Source organism: Hemitrygon akajei, chromosome 25, assembly GCF_048418815.1.
Source record: "Hemitrygon akajei chromosome 25, sHemAka1.3, whole genome shotgun sequence".
NCBI lineage: Eukaryota > Metazoa > Chordata > Chondrichthyes > Myliobatiformes > Dasyatidae > Hemitrygon > Hemitrygon akajei.
The window spans coordinates 33,637,927-33,657,970 of record NC_133148.1 but is presented as its reverse complement, the minus strand read 5'-3'; the positions used below and the strand labels follow the sequence as shown (position 1 = coordinate 33,657,970).

The 20,044-nt window shown below is 48.0% G+C and overlaps 1 protein-coding gene across 3 annotated transcripts in view; it reads left to right on the top strand.

Annotated features, from left to right (window-relative positions):
• Nucleotides 1–354: 354 nt before the first annotated feature.
• Nucleotides 355–20,044, top strand: part of LOC140716503 (RAC-beta serine/threonine-protein kinase) — a 153,191-nt gene continuing 133,501 nt past the window's right edge. The window contains exon 1 of one of the 3 annotated variants that reach the window (XM_073029297.1): nucleotides 355–505. The gene's annotated coding sequence lies outside the window, so the exon portion shown is untranslated. The remainder of the gene's footprint in view (nucleotides 506–20,044) is intronic. The other 2 variants (XM_073029294.1, XM_073029296.1) reach the window with 2 other exon arrangements.

Below are 20,044 nucleotides of genomic sequence, written 5' to 3'. Positions count from 1 at the left end.
TATGATAGTTACTGGCTAACGTGCTTTTTTTGTCTGGCTATGGGATGTTTAGCTGATCAACAGAAAGTTACTGTTTAAGTGCCCGTTACTGGTTAGCGGGAGTGTATCGCTGGTAATGAAATATTTACTAGGTTACCAGCTCGTTACCTTGTTTAGTCCCTTTGAAGACCTCAGATGTCCCCACTCCTGATTCGCTGGTGCCTCGCAGTCCCTATTGGCTGTTCTCTGCACGCTTCTGATTGGTCTCCGCTCGACCAACGGCGATTGGGCTCAATGTCCCCACCGTTGATTGGTCGGCGACGGCAAGCGGGTTTTTCCGTCGCGCGGGACCGGGTGGTGATTGGTTGGCGGTGTTTGCCCGCCACGCTTTGCGGCTGGCTTGGCCCGATCATTTCCGGCAATCACGGAGTCATGTCCGGGAGCCGGGCCTACCCGCTCGGTGCTGGAAGAGCCTGAGGTTGGAGCGGGGCTCCGGGCGGCGAGTCAGCCGACAGCCCAGTCGGAGGTAGGGCCCCGGCAGCGGGCGGGTTGGCCGAAGCACGGCGGCCGGGAAAGGAGAACGAATGGGGAGTGGGGGTGGGGGGGCAGGGATCGAGTCAAAGCGCCCCCCCGTGGGCCCAATGCGGCAGGCGGCTGCTCGGGGGACGGGGCCGACCCTGGGTCAGCGGGGCGGGCGGAAGGGGGCGGCGGCCGCCTGTGTGATGTTGTTTCCCGGGGTGGGGTCGGTGTGGGAGTCCCGGTCAGGGAGAGGACCCGCGGTGGAGGAGCGGCCCCCGGGGTGGGGGATGGGATCGTGCGAGGGGGGTTTCGGCACGACGGAAGGGAGGGGAGCCGGCAGTGTGAGGGAGCCCCGGTTAGGGGGAGAGTTCCCGGGGTGGGATGGGAGCCTGTCAGTGCGGGAGAGCCATTCGTGTGAGGGAGCTCTGGTTAGGGGGGAAGAATCCCCGGGGTGGGAGGGGACCTTGTCAGTGTGAGGGATCCCCGGTCAGTGCGGGGGAGGGAGACCTGGTTAGGGGGGAAAGTCCTGAGGTAGGAGGGGAATCGTTAGGGGGAGAGCCCCGAGGTGGGAGGGAAACCATTTGTGTGAGGGAGTCCCTGGGGTAGGAGGGTAAACCATCATTGTGAGAGAGCCCCGGTTGGGAGGGTAAAATATCTGTATGAGGGAGTCCTGGGGTGGGGGGGGGGGGGGGGAGAAGAGTTTGAATGAGCGAGCCCTAGTTACGGGGAGACTCCTGGTGTGGGAGGAGGAAGGAGCGGGAAGAGTCCTGGGTGGGAGGAGAGCCATCGGTGTGGGAGGGTGGAAGGGGTTTATGTGAGGGAGTTCTGGGGTGGATGAAGAAGGGGTTTGAATTAGGAAGCCCTGGTAATGGGGGGAGTCCTGGTGTGGGATGGGGAAAGGTGTTTGTATGAGGGAGCCCTTGTTAGGGGGAGGAGCTGTGACCTTTTTTTGTATGAAATGTTGAGTTTAATTGTGACACTCCCTATTTTAATAGGGGGCCCCAGGAAAGACGTTGTGTGGCCTAATTTGTGAGGTTTTTTTTGTTCTGTGGGGAAGCCCTCAGCGAGTGATGGAGTGTGACAACGACATTTTAAATGACAGTCCCAGGAGGTGGGCAGTGTCCCTGATTTATTATTTACTTTTTGTGGGGGGGGGGGGAGGCAGTTTGTAGAGTGTCAGGGTAGTTGGCTTATTTTTGCGTTGGGAGCTCAGGATTGTGTGAACCTGTGGGTTTGGGGTGGCTGTAAATTTCCAGTTTTATGTGGGCAACGTGATGCAGGTCAATTTTGTGTGTGTAAGGAGGTTGTGTCCCTGTTTTATTGGTAAGGGCCCTGAAGACCCTTACCACACAAAAGTTGTGCCATTTTTAATGGAGACCCTGAGTGATGGCTGTGCCCTGATTTTTTTTGTGTGGGGCGGGGAGGAGAAGTTGCAGACTGTTTGGTACTCTTCACTTCTGGGGATGTCTCTGTGGTGGGTGGTGCATTTTGGATGGGGGGATTGTGAGAAGGACATCTGTGTACAGGTTTCCCCCGCTATCTAAAGGTAGAGCATTCCTATGAAACCGTTTGTAAACCGAAATGTCGTAAAGTGAAGAAGCAATTTTCATTAATTTATATGGGAAAATTTTCTGAGCGTTCCCAGACCCAAATCAAGCCAAATAACACACAAAACCTAACATAACACTAACATGAAGTAAAAGCAGGAATGATATGATAAATATACACCCTATACAAAGTCGGAATATTGTATGTACGGTGTAGTTACACTTATCAAAATCGGGAAGACAGCGAGCCAAAATTGATTTGAAGAAAAAAAATTGGCGCGTACACACATACGTACGCACATGCATACGCATGTACACGCATGCGCAAACAACTGCCCACGTAAGGCTTCACGGTCATTGTAGTCTTTCTCGGGGTAAACACACATATAAAGCGGGCGTCTTTTTTTCATAAAAGCGAAAATCCTCTTTGGTTAGTGAAAACAGGTACTAATGTAGGTCTCTCGTAACAGTGAACTGTTGTAGAGCGAACGTTTGAAAAACGGGGGCCACCTGTATTTATCTTGCAGTGGTGAGGGTTGTGCCCTTGTTTTCACTGTGATGGGGTGTAATATGTTGTAATGATTCATTTAGCCCCCCGCCCCCCACCTTGTCTCTCCTTTGCACAAATTTGCTCTCAATTCTTATTACAGGTTTTCCCATGGGTACAAAATCACTGGTTTTCCTTGCGCAATTTATATGTTGGGTGAGGAGAGAATTACTGATAAAAAGAGCTGTGGGTCATTGTAAGTTTGCAATCATACTGGTTAAACAGGGTAGCCGCTTATTTGGGGGCAACTCTTGAACGAAACTCTCGTGTTGGCGTGGTAGTTTAGTGGTTAGCAGTACCAGCGACCCGGGTTCAATTCCCGTCGCTGTCTGTAAGGAGTTTGTCTGTTCTTCACAAGACCGCGTGGGTTTCCTCCAGGTGCTCTGGTTTCCTCCCACAGAGTGCCGGTTGGTAGGTTAATTGGTCATCATAAATTGTCCCGTGATTCGACTAGGGTTTGATCGGGGGTTGCTGGTGGCGTGGCTTATGGCTGGAAGGGCCTGTTCTGCGCTGTATCCCAATAAAATAATAAGACTAATCAAGAAAATAGCAGGGGTTCCCTTTGTTTATTTGGGACACTGTGCTGCTTAATTGGGACAGGAGCCTTGTCAAACAGTTTCTAACTAGTGCCAGCTGTGTGCTCTTGTGTGGACGTGATACACCGCGCCGTGCTTAGAGCGAACGGTTTTTAAATAGCGTCAGTTGCGTGTGTCTGTATTCGAAAAGCTGTGATTGTTGTCATTGATGGTGAGAAATAAGCAGTTAAGGCAATTCAGAACTGTTTTGCTCACTGCGGTTTCAAGCATTTGGGATTGGAGATGCCAGAAACAGCCGGGAGTAAAAATGAAACAATTTCCCTACTTCAACAAGTTAGGACCTATGAAGAATTTGAAGGTATGGGCAATCATCTTGAATGTTGCAATGAAAATGAAGATTTGGAGGATGCATTGTATGAAGGCAGTCTACTATCAACACTAGGTGTCTGATTTTGTTCGTTGTGTACAAATATAATATAATCCTCCATTGATAACTAATAGGAACTAATTTTACAGTTTTATAGAACTGAAGTACTATTGGCAGTGTCCTAATTTGTTCTGTATTTCATTTAAATATGTAATTTACTACTGGTTTTGTATTTTTAAAAATCTTTTCAACTATTTCCATGACATTTTGGCTAACTGGGGCAGTTGGATAATTTGGCCGAGATGTACTGATCCCGATGTGTCCCAATTAGCTGGAGTTCACTGTACTGTGGTGTAAAATCTGTACGAATTGATACAGTCTGCCTGGCCTCAGACCGAATGCATAACCTGTTCAGTCCATGAAAGATATTCCTGCCGCAAGTACCGGTTAATATTTCCACGTTATGGGGTATATTCTGTTAATAGGGTCTCCGGGAGGTGGTGATGTCTGCGAGCAAAAGGTGTGCTGATTGTTGCAGGTGTCGTCACAGATTTGACTGACATTGCTTCGGTGTTTAATGGAGAAGTTATTTACAGAATTAACACAGCAAATGCTGGAGATATTCGGCAAATCAGGCAGCGTCAGTTGAGAGTATTGTTTCAGGTCTGGCCACCTTACTGAGAGCTAATCAGCCTGAAACACTGACTTTTGTTTTTCTCTCTCCACGGATGCTGTCTGACCTACTGAGTGTTAACAGCATCCTGTCCTTGTGTTGTTTTTTTTCCCTGGGTATACACTATTTTAATTTTCGGCAGTTTCTAAATGTTGTTACAGCCAGGGGTGGTAATGGGGACGAGCTCCCACTACCTATTAAATGCTCCCAAGGGTTTGCACCTCAAGTAGCCTCTGACAACCAATTCCAGCTCCTGGCCTTCACATGTGGCTTGGCTACTAAGCCCGGTGGAACCGTTTCTGCTGACAGGAGAAGTGGCAAAGGTGGGTCATTGGTGCCTTAAGACCAGTCTCTTAATGGCAGATGGGGCTCACCAGCCATGGTTGGCAGAAGCAAAACTCTGAGCTGTTGCGCTCATCGGGAAAGCCTCGGGAAGGGGGCAACACTCGAAGGGAAAAATCCGGAGCTAAGGCAGTCCTACATTGAGTTAAATGCTGACTGGCAACTCGTGGAGCCAAACCACGTTGGTCTCTGCCGTTACTTCATGAGAGTGGAATGAGCTGCCAGTGCATGTGATTGCAGGGTTGATTCAAAGGTTAATTTTATTGTCAAAGTATGCATGTACAATACAACTCTGGTAATCGTCTTCTCCAGATAGCCACGAGTCCAGCAAAACCATGGAAGTTGTTGAAAGAAAAGTCATCAAAGCTGCCACACGTGAAAAGGAAAAAAGAGTCAGAGCTTTCAACTCCCAAATCCCTCAAACCCTCCCTCGCAAAAAAAAGAACAGTGACAATAGCACCAAGCCCCCAACCCCCAGAGAAGTTTGGATAGGTACACAGATGGGAAGGATATGGTCCTTGTGCAGGTTGACAGGGAGTAGGCAGTTTCGATAGTCTGGCATGGGCTGAAGGGCTTGTTTCTGTGCTGAGTGCTCGATCTGGATTATTTCCATCACTGTCAATCAAGGGTACAGGCTTCAGGTACACTTGAACCGGTGAGGAAAGGATCGGCATAGTCCTGTTCACCTGTCTAAAGACGTCCTATTATAGGGCTGGTCAGTGCCCCTCACTGGGAGAGTGGACTGATGAATAAACGAGACAGTTCCACTCTTCCGGGCATTTCATTCCATGTACTTTAGACCAGGGATCTCCCCGCCTGGGGTCCACGGACCCCTCGTTAATGGTAGGGAGTTCAATGTTGGCAACTCCTGGATCTTCTGAAAAGCTTATTTGGTGGGAGGAGATGGCTGACGCAAGGATGAATGTGCTGGTCTCTTAATGCCAAAACGCCAACAGAACACCAGGGTTGTAAGCAGCAAAGAACAGCAGAAAGTACTGAAAACATTCAGCACGCCAGGCGTCACTGGAGAGAAAATGGCGTTGCTGTTTTTCCAGTGGCCCAGATTTCGCCTCGACCTTGGTGGCTGCCTTGGTGGAACTTGTACGTCCCTCCCCCCGTGAATATGTTTGCATTTCTTCAAGAGCTCGTGTTTTGGGTTGAAGTCCTGACTGACCTGTTTAGGATTTCCAACTTTCCGCTTTGGTTTCCGTCTGCAAGTTGACACACATACCTAGATCGTGCTGCTTGTATTTTCAAGACCTGACCGCGAGACAGTCTGCAGATGCTGGAAATCCAAAGCAGTGCACACAGAATGCTTGAGAAACTCGGCAGGTCGGACAGCATCACACTTATATGGGTCCTTGGCTCCCAGTGGGGCTGAGGCAGTCGATGATCTCCTGTCCCCATTGTCCTCTGTAGTCGATGGTCTGGTTGGAGTTCATCTACACTTCAATCCATTGCATCCACTGTACAGAGGATTGCCCTATAGAGCTTCACCAGAGCCCCATTGGCCTCTCTTACCCGTATCCACCTTTCACAAAGGGGACATGAGGTTGGAGTTTGAGAGACAGGAAGGATCTATGGAAGTGAGTAAACAGGACTGGAGAGGAAGAGGGAAGGAGGATGGCTAGAGGGTGATGGGTAGAGCCAGGTAGGTGGGAAAGAATGAATCTGATAGGAGAAGAGAGTGGATCATGGGAGAAAGTGAAGGAGGGGGAGAACCCAGGGGGAAGTGTAAGAGGAGAGAGTGAATTACTTTTTTTTAACACAGGTAGGAGAAATCGATATTTATGCCATCAGGTTGGAGGCTACCTGGACAGAATTCAAGGTGTTGCTCCTCCACCCTGAGGGTGGCCTCATCTTGGCAGAAGCTCTTGGACCAATGGTCTGAAGAAGGTAAAAGGTCCTGTCTAAGAACACGATAGACCCAAGGAAAGTAAAGTGTGAGATGGCACTGTGAGGGCCGAATTCCTGCCAACCTTTCGCTGGAGAGGAATACCTGGAAGAGTTCTCCATTATTCTGAAATCTTTTTCTGTTTTAGTTGACTGTTGTTCCATTTTGTGCCTTCTAGTGTCCCGGGCACAAGTTTTTGTTGTTTCCTTTAGCACTTGTCTGTTTTTTTGACACTGAGCTGCTGGTTTGACGCTCAACCGAACGAGGGACCAGCTGGATTTGAACCCTGGACCATTCCCCTCGAAATCTGATGCTGATGCCACTACTCCACCGGCTGGCGGAATAGCCGACTGTAGAATTTGTAGGTAGGAAGAATTAGAAGGATGCATTCAGGTTTCCCTGCCTGTTGCGTTTTTGTCTGGAGATTTCAGATCTGCCGTCACCCTGGCCTGAGTGGCTGTGGTACTTTGTCGTGCAGCCAGATGCAAACAAGAGAATGTGCAACTTTCCAGAAGGGGAGCATCTCTCCCAGGGTTTTCTTCTAGGCAATGGCTGATTGAGAATGGAGAGTTGTTTTTGCCCAATTTATATGGACAATTTGGGGCTTGTACTAAACCTAACAGAAGATGCAATTGGAAATAAAAAGTCCTCAAAGATGTAGCGGATTGTAATAAGTTCTGGGTGTGGGAGATCACCCCTTAGATCAGTGTCCCCAACTTTATTTATTATTTATGCCATGGACCAATACCATTGGACCGGGGTCCATGGAGCCCAGGTTGGGAGTCCCGGCCTTAAACTGACCTTTGTTCCTCGGTGGACTGACTGAGGGGTCCGAAATGTTGGTTTCTCTTGTGTTTGGAGAAGGTTGCAGGAGAAAAAAGCACCATCTCAGTGCATTTCTCATCTTGGCTATCATCGCTTGTAAATTGTGCCTTTTTAGGCTCCAGAATCTCCTGAAGTTTATATGTCCATTGAGTTTTTGTGTTTGACATTATATAGGAAGTCAAGCAGCCAAGTAAGACTATAAGATATAGGGCAGAATTAGGCTGTTTGGTCCATTGAGTCTGTTCCGCAGGATCCCACAAATGGTGGTGCACCAGTCTGGTTTTACAAATGTTTGCAGGATATCCCCAGCACTGTAACACCTCAGAGAAAATACTTCTGCCTTATTTGCAAGATTTGCCTGAAAGATGGTCCCTGCAAAACTGCAGCTGTCCTTCCACACAGATCTAGAGTGTTGGCCCAGATTTTTCTTGTAACGTGTGTGTCTGAAATGGAAATCGCACCCACCACCTGGTAGTTAAGGGTGTTGCTTATTTAGCCACAGTCCTGTGAGGCTAATGGGAAAGGAGCGACTGGTTTGGGCTAGTGCCTTGATCACTTTGGAGCAGAAATAGGCCATTTGGCCAGTTGAGTCTGAGCTGCCATTCTATCACAGTTAATTTATTTTCCCTCTCAGCCCCATTCTCCTGCCTCTTTGCTGCACCCTGACTAATCGAGTATTCCACAGCCATCCATGGTAATGAATTTCACAGATTCCACGACACACAAATTGCTGGAAGAACTCTGCAGATCAGGCAGCGTTTACGGAGAGAAATGAGCAGTTGATGTTTCCACTCAAAACCTTTCATCGGGACTGGAAAAACAGAGGGTAGATGACCAGCTGATTCTACCTGACCCCTTCAGAAGCAAGTGACACAAAAATAAAACTCTGCAATGCGGGAGTGACATCCACCTTCTGCAGGCTGCTGGATTCCGTCCTTGGTTGACTGATCTGTCCCTTTGTGAAGATGTACAAAAAGACAAAAAACAGCTTTTATACTCTATTTGTTATTTAGAATTTGAATCAAGTTTAACATCACCGGCATATGTCGTGAAATTTGTTTGAAATTCGTAATTTTTACAATGCCATACGTAATAGAAGATAAAATGTCAATTACAGTAAGTATGTAATATTTGAATAATTAGCACAAAAATAGAAATAAAAAATAGTGAGGTAGAATTTGTGGGTTTAAGGTCCATTCAGAAATCAGATAGCAGACGGGAGGATGCTGTTCCTGAATTGTTGTGTGTCTCTTCAGGCTTCTGTACCTCCTCCCCGATGGTAACAATGAGAAGAGGGCATGTCCTGGGTGATGGGGGTCCTTAATGATGGACGCTGCCTTTCTGAGGCCTCGCTCCTTGAAGATGTCCTGGATGCCACGGAGGCTAGAGCCCATGATGGAGCTGACTGAGTTTACAACTCTCTGCAGCTTATTTCGATCCTGGGCATTAGCCCCCCACCCCTCCTATACCAGACGGTAATGCAGCCTGTTCGAATGCTCTCCACGGTAAATCCTGAAATTTGTGGGTGTCTTCGGCGACATACCAAATCTCCTCAAACTGAATGAAACATAACCACTGTCGTGTCTTTGTAGCTGCAATGATATGTTGGGCCCAGGATAGATCCTCAGAGATGTTGACACCCAGGAACTTGAAATTGCTCAACCTTTCCTGCCCAGGAGTTGGAGGGTGGTTCATGGGGGTGCGGGGGAAATGCAGTTCTGCTGTTGTGTGTTCTGAGTATAGAACACGCATTGTGTGCGTGCTATACTGGCAGGGGAATGTATTGTGACGCTTGTGGATGTCCTTGTGTGTTGGTCACAGGGGTAATGTAGGTGTTAGAATGACACTCTTTGCAGCCAGGGGCACGTTGGAGTTTGGAGTTCACTTCTGGCTAGTTTATGTACCTTCCGTTGACCACGTGGGTTTCCTCCGAGTGCTCTGGTTTCCTCTTCGGATTTCAAAGACTTACCAGTTCGTGAGTTAATCAGTCTTTGCAAATTGTCGTGTGATTAGGCTAGGGTTACAAAGTTGGCTTGCTGGGTGGTGCAGTGTGTTGGACTGGAAGGGTCTGTTCCACGCTGTTTCCAAAAATAAATTCACATTCTGATAGTTGAGGCCTCCGCTGGTCGCGGTCGACCATGGCTGCTGTTCCCAGCTTTTGATAGGATACTCAAGCCAGGTCAGTATGATATGGAGGGCAAGCTGTTGCCCGTGTAGCAAGCTCCCCCCCTCTCCACGCATCTGATGAATCCAGAGGAACGGCAGTGACTGATACGGTTTGGCACCAGCAGTGTCGCAGGAGTTGCCAGTCAGCGTTGAACTCAACGTGGGGACTCCAGCTCCGGGTTTTCCCCCTCGGGGTTTACTCCCGAAGCCTTCCTCATGAGTGGCTGTAGTCACGAGGCAGCAGGAGTTTGAGATCAGAGTTTTCCTTCTAGATGAGCTGCCAGCCTCGGCTGACGAGCCCCATCTGTCCAGAGCGACGGGTTTTAAGGTGCCGGTAATCTGCTTTTGCTCTTCTGTCAGCGGAAAAGGTTCCGCAGGGCTTGGTGGCTGAGCCACGTGCGAAGGCCAGGAGCTGGACGTGGTTGTCAGAGACGCACGCCACTGGGAGCATTTAATAGGTGGTGGGAGCTGAATAAATCTGAATTATCAGGCTTACGTCGTGCATCTGAAAGACACTCGGGGTGTCGGAGTTCAGTTCCGGCGTCATCCGTAAATTGTCTGTACATCCTCCTCGTGGAATGTGGGTGGATTTTCTCTTAAGTCCTCCAGTTTCCTCCCACAGTCCAAAGATGCACCGGTTAGTAAGTTAATTGAAAATGTCCTGTGATTAGGCTAGGGTTAGATCAAAGGTTGCTGGGCGGCCTACTGCACACACAGCATTGGCGTGGAGATGCATATCTACCAAAGGTGCTCCTTCCCTCTGCTAACCTGCACATCACCTTTGGACAAGGTGTGTAACCTGCTTATCTCTCCCCCCCCCCCCCCGGATCAGCGTCAGGTGAAACCGTGGTGGATGGTCGTGGGAGCAGCCGGTGCAGATTCAGGGGTTCAAAGCTGTGAGCTGTGTGTTCGTACTGGCCTGTTCAGAATCAAACTCGGGGTATAACATCACCGGCATTTGTAGTGAAATTTGTGGTCTTAGCAGCAGGACAATGCAATGCGTGATAACAGAGAAGGTAAAGTAGATAATGGGGTAAGGTTTGGAATTGCTGTTTGCAAATTGTTGATGTGGTTTGGAATGCTGCTGTTGTCGTTTCTATTGTTTGCACGATTTGTTTTATTTCCTTTCACTGCACATTGGGGGTTAGTCGTTTTTAAAAATTGGAACCTTCGTGTTTCTTGTTCTGTGGCTGCCTGTAAGCAAACAAGTTTCAATGTTGTATAATTTATCCATTCTTTAAATAAAAACTGCTTGCTGTAAATGTATGCTATAATTATACAAGTAGTGCACAGAAATTAGAAATAAAAGTAGTGAGGTAGTGCTCAAGGGTTCAATGTCCATTCAGAAATCGGATGGCAGAGGGGAAGAAGCTGCTCCTGAAATGTTGAGTGTGTGCCTTCAGGCTCCTGTACCTCCTCCCTGATGGCAGAGGGGAAGAAGCTGCTCCTGAAATGTTGAGTGTGTGCCTTCAGGCTCCTGTACCTCCTCCCTGATGGTAGCAATGAGAACAAGGTATGTCCTGGGTGATGGGGGTCCTTAATGGTGGATGCTGCTGTTTCGAACTACTACTCCTTGAAGATGTCTTGGATACTACGGAGGCACACATCCCTGAGGTGTGCCATGTACAATATCCACTGAAATGATTGCTTATGCATTATTTGGTGGTGAAGATTTATTTAGAGAGATAACAGGGAAAAGGGCCTTCCAGTCCAACAACCTGCACAGTCCAGCAGCCCACAGGACGATTTGCAATCACCAATTAACCAACTAACCCGGAGGTTCCCAACCTGAGGTCTGTTGACCCCTCAGTTGATGCTAAGAGTCCATGGTGTGAAAATAACACGTTGGAACGCCTGCACTAACCGGTACGTCTTTGGTCTTGGAGGAAACCAGAGCTTTTGCAGGAAACCCACTGGGTTCACTTCCAGTTCCTTGCAGGCGCTGCCAGAATTGAACTCCGAACTCTGGAGCGCCCCGAGCTTGGAATAGTGTCGCGCTAGTTGCCGTAGAGACGTGCAAAATCCCTCCGGAATCTGTGGGGCACTGTTCATCAAAGTAGATGACCCTGCCCTAAAGTAGCTTGATCCCATGGTGATCTAGGCAGCAATGTTTACAATCAGAGCAAATACTTTTTTTGTTTGGAATTTTAGGAAATGGATCTCAATGTTTCCAATGCAGGAGAGGTTGGGAGTAGATCATGTGGCAACAAGGTAGTTTGGTGTCCATTTTAATTATTTAGTGTTAGCTTAAGGAGGGAGACCCATTTGGACTGCAGCTGTCTAAAATGTTAAAACATGGAAGCTAGACCCAAACCTTTAGGGGCAGCGTACAGATGTCAAACACTTGTGATTGGGATACTGGATTCAGGACGGGAATGGGCTGTTTATTCCAGGGAGCTCGTACTAGTATTCATTTAATGACTCTCAAGATCAGGAGATGACCACAATGTTCTGTTCAATCAAATAAACTTCACTGTTCTGCATCCGGTAAAACTCGTGGCAAACAAAATCACTCTCTGTTTCAGAGGTCAAAGTACATATGTCACCATGTACAACCCTGAGACTCACTTTCTTGTGGGCATTCACAGTAAGTACAAGGAACACAAAAGAATCAGTGAAAGACCGCACACACCAGGACAGACAAAAACAGCAAACTCTGCAAATTCAAAAACGAAGAAACAATAAATAGGCAATATATATTGAGAACACGAGGTTGAAGAGTCCTTGAAAGTGAGTCCATAGATTGTGGGAACAGTTCAGGGATGGGACAAGTGAAGTTATCCCCACTGGTTCAGGAGCTTGATGATTGAGGGGTAATTACTGTTTCTGAACCTGGTGGTGAGGCTCCTGACCCACCTTCCTGACGGCAGCAGTGAGATGAGAGCTTGACCTGGGAGGTGGGGGTTCCTGATGATGGATGCTGCTTTCCTGCAGCAGCACTCTGTGGGGGAATGCTTTACCACCACTTTTCCATTCAAGGGCATTGGTGTTTCCATACCGGGCTGTGATGCAACCAGTCAATATACTCTCCACCACATCTACAAAAGTTTGTCAAAGCTTTAGATGTTTGTGAGGAAGTCTTGCAGAAGTGGTGTCATGCTTTCATCGTATTTGCGCTTAATCTGAAATGATAATACTGAGGAATTTAAAGTCGGTTGTTCTTGTGACCACTGATTCCCCTGGTGAGGACTGGCTCATGGCCTTCTGCCTCCTGAAATCGATAGTCAGCTCCTTGGACTTGCTGACATTGAAAATCTGGCAGAGTGGTGCCACAACAACCTCTCACTCAGTCGCCCTTCTTTATGCTAATTTGTCGTTACGTGCCATCTTTCTCAATCCGCAAAACTGAAATTGAGGTTGTATTTATTTCGAGATACAGCACCACCCTCAACAACCCCTATTTAATCCTAACCTAATCAGAGGACAATTTACAATGACCAGACAACCTACTCGGTCTGTGTTTGGACTGTGGGAGGAAACTGGAGCTCCTGGAGAAACCCCACCCATTCCATGGGACGAACGTACAGAAACTCCTTACAGAGGAGGTCAGGTTTGAACTCTGAACTCCCTGAGCTGCAACAGTGCGGTGCTAACCGCTGTCCTGTCGTGGTGCCCCTAAAGTTGGAGCAACTTGCAGGTGAACTTCTGAACTTCTCCCAAACTGTATAGAAATGATTCCTAATAACTCAGTTTCCGTCCAATAAATGGAAAGTAGAGATTGTCCTGGTGGTGCTGCTAGTCCATTTGCTTCTTGAATCTGTTGGTCTTTTCAGTCTAGCACGGATGCACTGAGGGAAGTCTGCTACAGAGATCAACACATGTTACAGTAGTTTTTCTTTTTATCTGGGGTTTGGTTGGATTTCATTCTCTACATAGCTCGAGCCAGCACTTAGTCAGAAAGGCCAATGGTTGTTCAGCTAATTGGTTGTCTGACGCTACTAGTTACAATGGCTGCCTCGTTCATCTGTGTACCGTTGGCTCTGTCATTTAGCACTAGCCATAAGCATACAGGACTCAAGTCATCCAAAGATGTATGAAGCAACAGGAGGTAGGCAGCATCTATGCTTCCCCACCGCCGGCACTTGGGGCCGCAATGAAAGTCTTGCCCCTCTGGCAGTGTTCAGGGCTTCCTTTGAGTTTTCACTGTGGGTCAGGTAAGTCCCTGGTGGAGACTGGGGAACCCCGTCGAACTCAGGTGTAGAAGGATTCTTCATGAACAAGAGAAAAATTGTAGATGCTAGAAATCTGAGCAACACACATAAAATGCTGGAGGAACTCAGCAGGCCAGGCAGCATCTATGGAAGAAAGTACAGTTGATGTTTCAGGCCGAAACCTTTCTGCAGGATTGGAGGAAAAAAGCTGAGAAGCAGATTTGAAAGGGGGGGGGGGAGGGGGAAATGCCAGGCGATAGATGAAACTTGCAGGGGGAGGGATGAAGCAAAGAGCTAAGAAGTTGATTGGTGAAAGAGACAGAAGGCCATGGAAGAAAGGGTGTGGGAGGAACAAGAGGGAGGTGATGGGGGGGGCAAGGAGATAACATGAGAGAGGGACACAGGGGATGGGAATTGGAGAAGGGGTATGGTGGGGTTGAGGGGCATTGCCGAAAGTTTGAGAAATCGATGTTCATGCCATCAGGTTGGAGGCTACCCAAACGGAATATAAGGTGTTGTTCCTCCAACCTGAGTGTGGCCTCATCACAACAGTGGAAGAGGCTTTGGATGGAGAATGGGAAGTGGAATTACAATGGGTGGCCACTGGGAGATCATGCTTTTATTGGTGGATGCTCAGCGAAGCGGTCGTCAGGTCTCTGGAGGCCACGCCGGGAACACCAAACACAGTATATGACCCTGGCAGACTCTCAGGTGAAGTTTATCCTCACCTGGAAGGACTGTTTGGGGCCCTGGATGGTGGTGAGGGAGGAGGTGTAGGGGCAGGTGTAGTACTTGTTCTGCTTGCAAGGATAAGTGCTGGGAGGGAGATCAGTGGAGAGTGATTACAGTGGAAAGCAGAAAGTGGGGGGGAGGAAGAAGGAAAGATGTGCTCGGTGATGGGATCCTGTTGGAAGTGGCAGAAGTTTCAGAGAATTATGTGCTGGACACAGGCTGGTGAGTTGGTAGGTGAGGTCAAGAGGAACCCTATCCCTGGTAAGAGCAGATGTGCGTGAAATGGAAGAGATGCGGTTGAGGGCAGCGTTGATGATGGAGGAAGGGAAGCCCCTTTCTTTGAAAAATGATGACCTCTCCTTCGTTCTAGAGTGGAAAACATCCTGAGAGCAGATGCGGTGGAGACAGAGGAATTGATAGAAGGGGATGGCGTTTTTAAGAAGTAACAGGGTGGGATTGCTTCATTGATGTTTCTGTAACAATTTTGTTTTGCTGGTCGGGGTTGAACCCCCTCCCCCCCCCCCGAACCCGGAGGACCGGTGGAAAACTTGGTCTGCACTCTACCCTTTGACCTGTTTAGCATGAACCAAAGCATAAAGCCCTGAATCCAGCCGACGTAACTCTCCAGGTCATTGAGGCATAAAGCCTTGACTCCAGCCAACATAGCCCTCCGGGTCGCTGAGGCGTGCAAACCTCCAAACCCCATGACAAGGTTGTGGCCCTCTTGGAGGAGGCAGCATCTATAGAGAGGAATAAGCTGCTGGTGGTTGGCTTGGCAGTTTATGCCTCTGCATAGACGCTGCCCGACCTGCTGAGTTATTCCAAGCATTTTGTTAGTGTTAATCAGGGTTTCCACCATCTGCAGAATCTGTTGTATTGATGCTTGTACAAATCTCGGGGCACATTTAATTCTGTGCTGTCATTCTTGAACTATTATTTGTAAGGTAGCCACCGGCACAAGTGTAGATCAGTCCGTCCCTGTGCACTGTTAGAGCATTTTGAGCTCTCCAGTGTGGCGTCTGGGAGTTGATTAACAAATCGCTGGTGAGAAATGTCCTCCAGCAAGGCTGGCAGATACGTTGACACACGACATGGCTATTGTGGAGATGTGGGTCTCCGGTCGAGAGGGTGAGTAGTGTTAAGTTCCTTGGTATACACATTACTGATGATCCCATCTGGACTGTACACACTGACCAAAAAAGCACAACAGCATCTCTCCCACCTCAGGCGACTGAAGGGTTAGGCATAGAATTGAATTTCCTTTATTTCTTATATCCTTCACATACATGAGTAAAAATCTTTACGTTAGGTCTCTGTCTAAATATGCAATGTGCAATTTATAGTAGTTTCTAATACATGGTATGTACAACAGGACAGTCAATATAACATAGAAATACAACTGTATCAGCGTGAATTAATCAGTCTGATGGCCTGGTGGAAGAAGCTGTCCCGGAGCCGGTTGGACCTGTCTTTTATGCAGCGGTACTGTTTCCTGGATGGTAGCAGCTGGTACGTTTGTGGTTGAAGTGGTTCGGGTCCCGAATGATTCTTCAGGCCCTCTTTACACACCTGTCTTTGTAAATGCCCTGAATAGTGGGAAGTTCACATCTACAGATGCACTGGGCTGTCCGCACCACTCTCTGCAGAGTCCTGCGATTAAGGGAGGTACAGTTCCCATACCAGGCAGTGATGCAGCCACTCAGGATGCTCTCAATCGTGCCCCTGTAGGAAGTCCTTAGGATTTGGGGACTCGTGCCAAACTTCTTCAACTGTCTGCGGTGAAAGAGGTGCTGTTGTGCCTTTTTCACCACGCAGCCGGTATGTACAGACCACATGAGATCCTCGGTGATGTGTATGCTGAGGAGCTTAAAGCTGTTCACCCTCTCAACCCCAGATCCATTGTTAATAGAGATGAGCCTGTCTCCATTCCTCCTGCAGACCACGACCAGCTTCTTTGTTTTTGCGACATTGAGTGAGAGGTTGTTTTCTTGACACCACGTGTCAGGGTGATGACTTCCTCTCTGTAGGTGGCCTCATAATTATTTGAGGTAAGGCTAATCAATGTAGACTTAAGCCCCCAAATCCTCAAGACCTTCTACAGGGGCACTATTGAGAGCATCCTGACTGGCTGTATCACTGACTGGTGTGGGAACTGTACCAACCTTGATCGCCAGGCACTGCAGAGAGGGGTGCGGACAGCTCAGCGCATTTGTGGATGTGAACTTCCTTCTATTAAGGACATTTACAGCAGCAGGCGAAGAAAGAAAGTCTGGAAGATCATCGGGGATCTAACCACGACCTGTTTTAGCTGCTTCCGTCTGCAAACGGTACCGCAGCATTAAAACCGGGACCAACAGGCTGCAGGGCAGCTTCTTTCTACAAGCCATTAGGCTTTTAAATTCACATGTCTGTACATTGCGACTGAGTCATAACACAAGGATTTTTACTCCCTCACATTGTGGGATGGATGCAAGACTTCATATAAATGTTGTCCTATCCTATCCTGTATTTTGGATCTTTTTAGGCTGATTGTTGGTTGGTTTATTCTGCATGTAGTTTAGTAACTTTTAAATATTGTCAATACTTTTGATCCATTGGAAGTTAAATCTCTAAACTTAGTCAACTGACGGCCTATTCTGCCCCTACATTTTCTCTGGTTCAAACTGTTTGGCAGAGCAAAGGCATAATTGTTGTGTTACTAACGTTTTTCAAAAACAAAAGGAAATCTGCAGATGTTGCAATTCAAACCAACACACACTCAATGCTGGAGGAGCTCGACAGGGCAGGCAGCGTCTATGGGAAAGAGTAAACAGCTGATGTTTTGGGCCGATCCCCATCTCGCCCCACCCCCAAGCCCACGAATTCAGCAGTAACGGATGGGTTAACAGCGGGAATCTGAGAATTCATTTGTGGCTTCGTTGCTATGGGTCTGGGGCCTCTTCTGCCCCTAAAGAACAGGAGGGTCTTTGCAGCCTCTGAACTATTTTGTGGTGCCGTCACAGTTGCACTCTTAAAAGTAAGGAAAATCTGGTTTATTTTACTGAGATGTCATGGAACTTTGTTCTGCAGTGGAATGCATAAAGTTACCATAAGCCACAATAAGAAATATATAAATTTGTGCAAAATAGTGAGGTAGTGCTCATGGGAAGGAGGTTGCTTTGGTTGCAAAGTTTCCATTATAATGTGATTGTCTCAGATATTCGGTATTCTTGCTGATTGAGGGATAAGTTTTGGTCAGGACCGAAGTTATCTGTTGTACTTCTTCTAGATTGCCATGTGATCTTATCATCCTTTGAGACAAAAAAAAACACCTTTTGACATTTTCACTGCACAACACGCTGTTGGCACTTTTAAATATCTTCGGATCATTTTTTTCTAGATACATCAGTACTTTTCACTTGACGTTGCACGTAGGGAAGAAATCGAACCTTGTTTCCATTTCCTGAGGAGAGTTTAATGATTCCGGAGGAGATTCAGTGTCCCACCTCCTCCATTTTAATAAATCTTTACAGGGGCACTGTTGAGAGTGACCAGATCAGCTGCGTCACCGTCCATATGGGAATTGCACGGCATTGGACTGCAAGTCCCTCGGAAGAATTGCGAGGGCTGCTGAGAGAATCATTGGCGCCTCTCTCCCACCTGTCTGAGGTGTTCATCAGGAGCACTGCGCAAAGAGGGCCCTTAGCGTCGTCGGTAATCCGTCCCGCAATCTCGTTGACCCCACACAGCTGACGAAGCCAAAGGAACGGCAGAGACCAATATAGTTTGGCCAATGGCACAGCAGGAGCTGTCAGTCCTCAACATACGGCTGCCTTGAGAATACCTGCTCCGTTTTTTCCCATCGGGGTTTACTCTCAAAGCCTTCGCCTTGAGTGGGTATAGCTGCAAGGCAGCGGAGGTTTGAGATCAGAGCTTCCTTCTAGATGAGCTGCCAACCACAGCTGATGAGCCCCATCTGCCCAAAGCAACTTGCTTTAAGGCGTCTTTGCCCCTTTTCCTGTCAGTAGAAATGGTTCCTCCGAGCTTAGTTGCTAAACCACACGTGAAGGCCAGGAGCTGGACTTGGTTGTCGGAGGCTATTTGAGAAGCACGCCTTTGGGAGCATTTAATAGGTAGTGGGAGCTTGTCCCCACTACCCTCCCCCAGCTATAGTGACCTGAAGGAACTGACAGGTACTTCTGCTTTGAACAGTGTGCTGTAATTCTGAACCCAGTGGCATTACACTTGCGTGCCAAAAAGAGAAGTGTATTGTGTCTGTCTTCATTGTTACAGCAAATACTGTTTAATGCAGAAATACTTGTAGCAGGAGCAATTAAAGGAAGTAAACGCAAGTCAGGGTGGAAAAACCAAGAGATCTTGACTTCTGGAGAGCTCTCTTGGTTAGTCAACACAACCTCAATAGTAGGGAAGGGTCAACAGTAACTGCTACCTGAGGAGTTGAGGAGAGCCAATCTGCCTCCAAAGATGGCTGGCCAACTTGTATGGATGTGAGAATGAGAGCATAAGCTGGCCAGTGGTGTAGTGGCATCAGCACTGGGCTTTGAGGCGAATGGTCGCAGGTTAGAATCCGGCCGGCTCCTTGAACGCTTTCCATGAGTGCTGGGTTGAGCTTCGAGCGAGCAGCTCGGTCTCCTCGGGCTTCATTAAAATAAAACGGACCAATGCTAAAGAAGCGGCAAGGTTGCCGCCCGATGCGCCGCAAGACCCGGGTTCAATTCCCGCCGCTGCCTGTAAGGAGTTTGTACGTTCTCCCCGTGACCGCGTGGGTTTCTCCCCACAGTCGAAAGGTTAATTGGTTATTGTAAATTGTCCACTGAGTGGTCATGGTCAAATTTAGGGTTTGGTGGGCGGTGGGTCTCGGACCGCTGGAAGGGCCTGGTCTCAATGGTTCCCATCCCTTCCTAGATGCTGTCTGTTCAATCTCCAGCCATCTGACAGGAGATACTGTCTTGGCCAGGATGTTTCTGTAAGACTGAGAAAGGGTTTCTTGCCGAGGACTGCTGTGCAGCTGAATGATGCTGATGGCCTTTGAGTGCTGTGGGCTATCAAAACCACTACGGGAATTTTTTTACAATTAAGCCACATGCATTATAAATGTCTGTTTGGTTTGGCCTGGAGTAGAACCGCGATCTGTTGTTTTGAGCAACGATAATAAAGTTCTGCTGTATCCGGTACTGCAGATTCTTTGCTGGATGGGAGGGGTACAGTGGGCTATGGTCTAGGTACAGGTCGATGGGCCAAAGGGCCTGTTTCTGTGTTGTAGCGTTCTACAACTCTATGCTAGGAGCACTTGTAGAACTGTATTCTGCCTGTACACCTCAAGGTATTGAATATTCGGGTAAAGGAGTGCTGCCTTGTTAGACCCAGGCCAGTGAGCTGTGTGCATGCTTCGCAATTTCAGTAAGGATCGGTGTCCTGGAAGGAAGCTACGTGAGATGTTTGTGGAAGTATTCTTACTGGAGTAGAGTTGGAATGCAGAAAATCTACAAATACTGTTGTAGGAAAGCAGCATCCATCTTCAGAGATCCTCACTGCCCAGGCCAAGCACTTTTCTTGCTGCTACCATCAGGTAGAAGGTACAGGTGCCTCAGGACACTTGCCACCAAATTCAAGAACAGTTACTGCCCCTCAATCATCAGGCTCCTGAACGAAAGGGGATAACTGCACTCAATTGCACATCCATTGAGATGTTCCCACAACCAGTGACCTCACTTTAAGGATTCTTTACCTTGTTATTTATATTTGCATTTGCACAGTTGGTTGTTT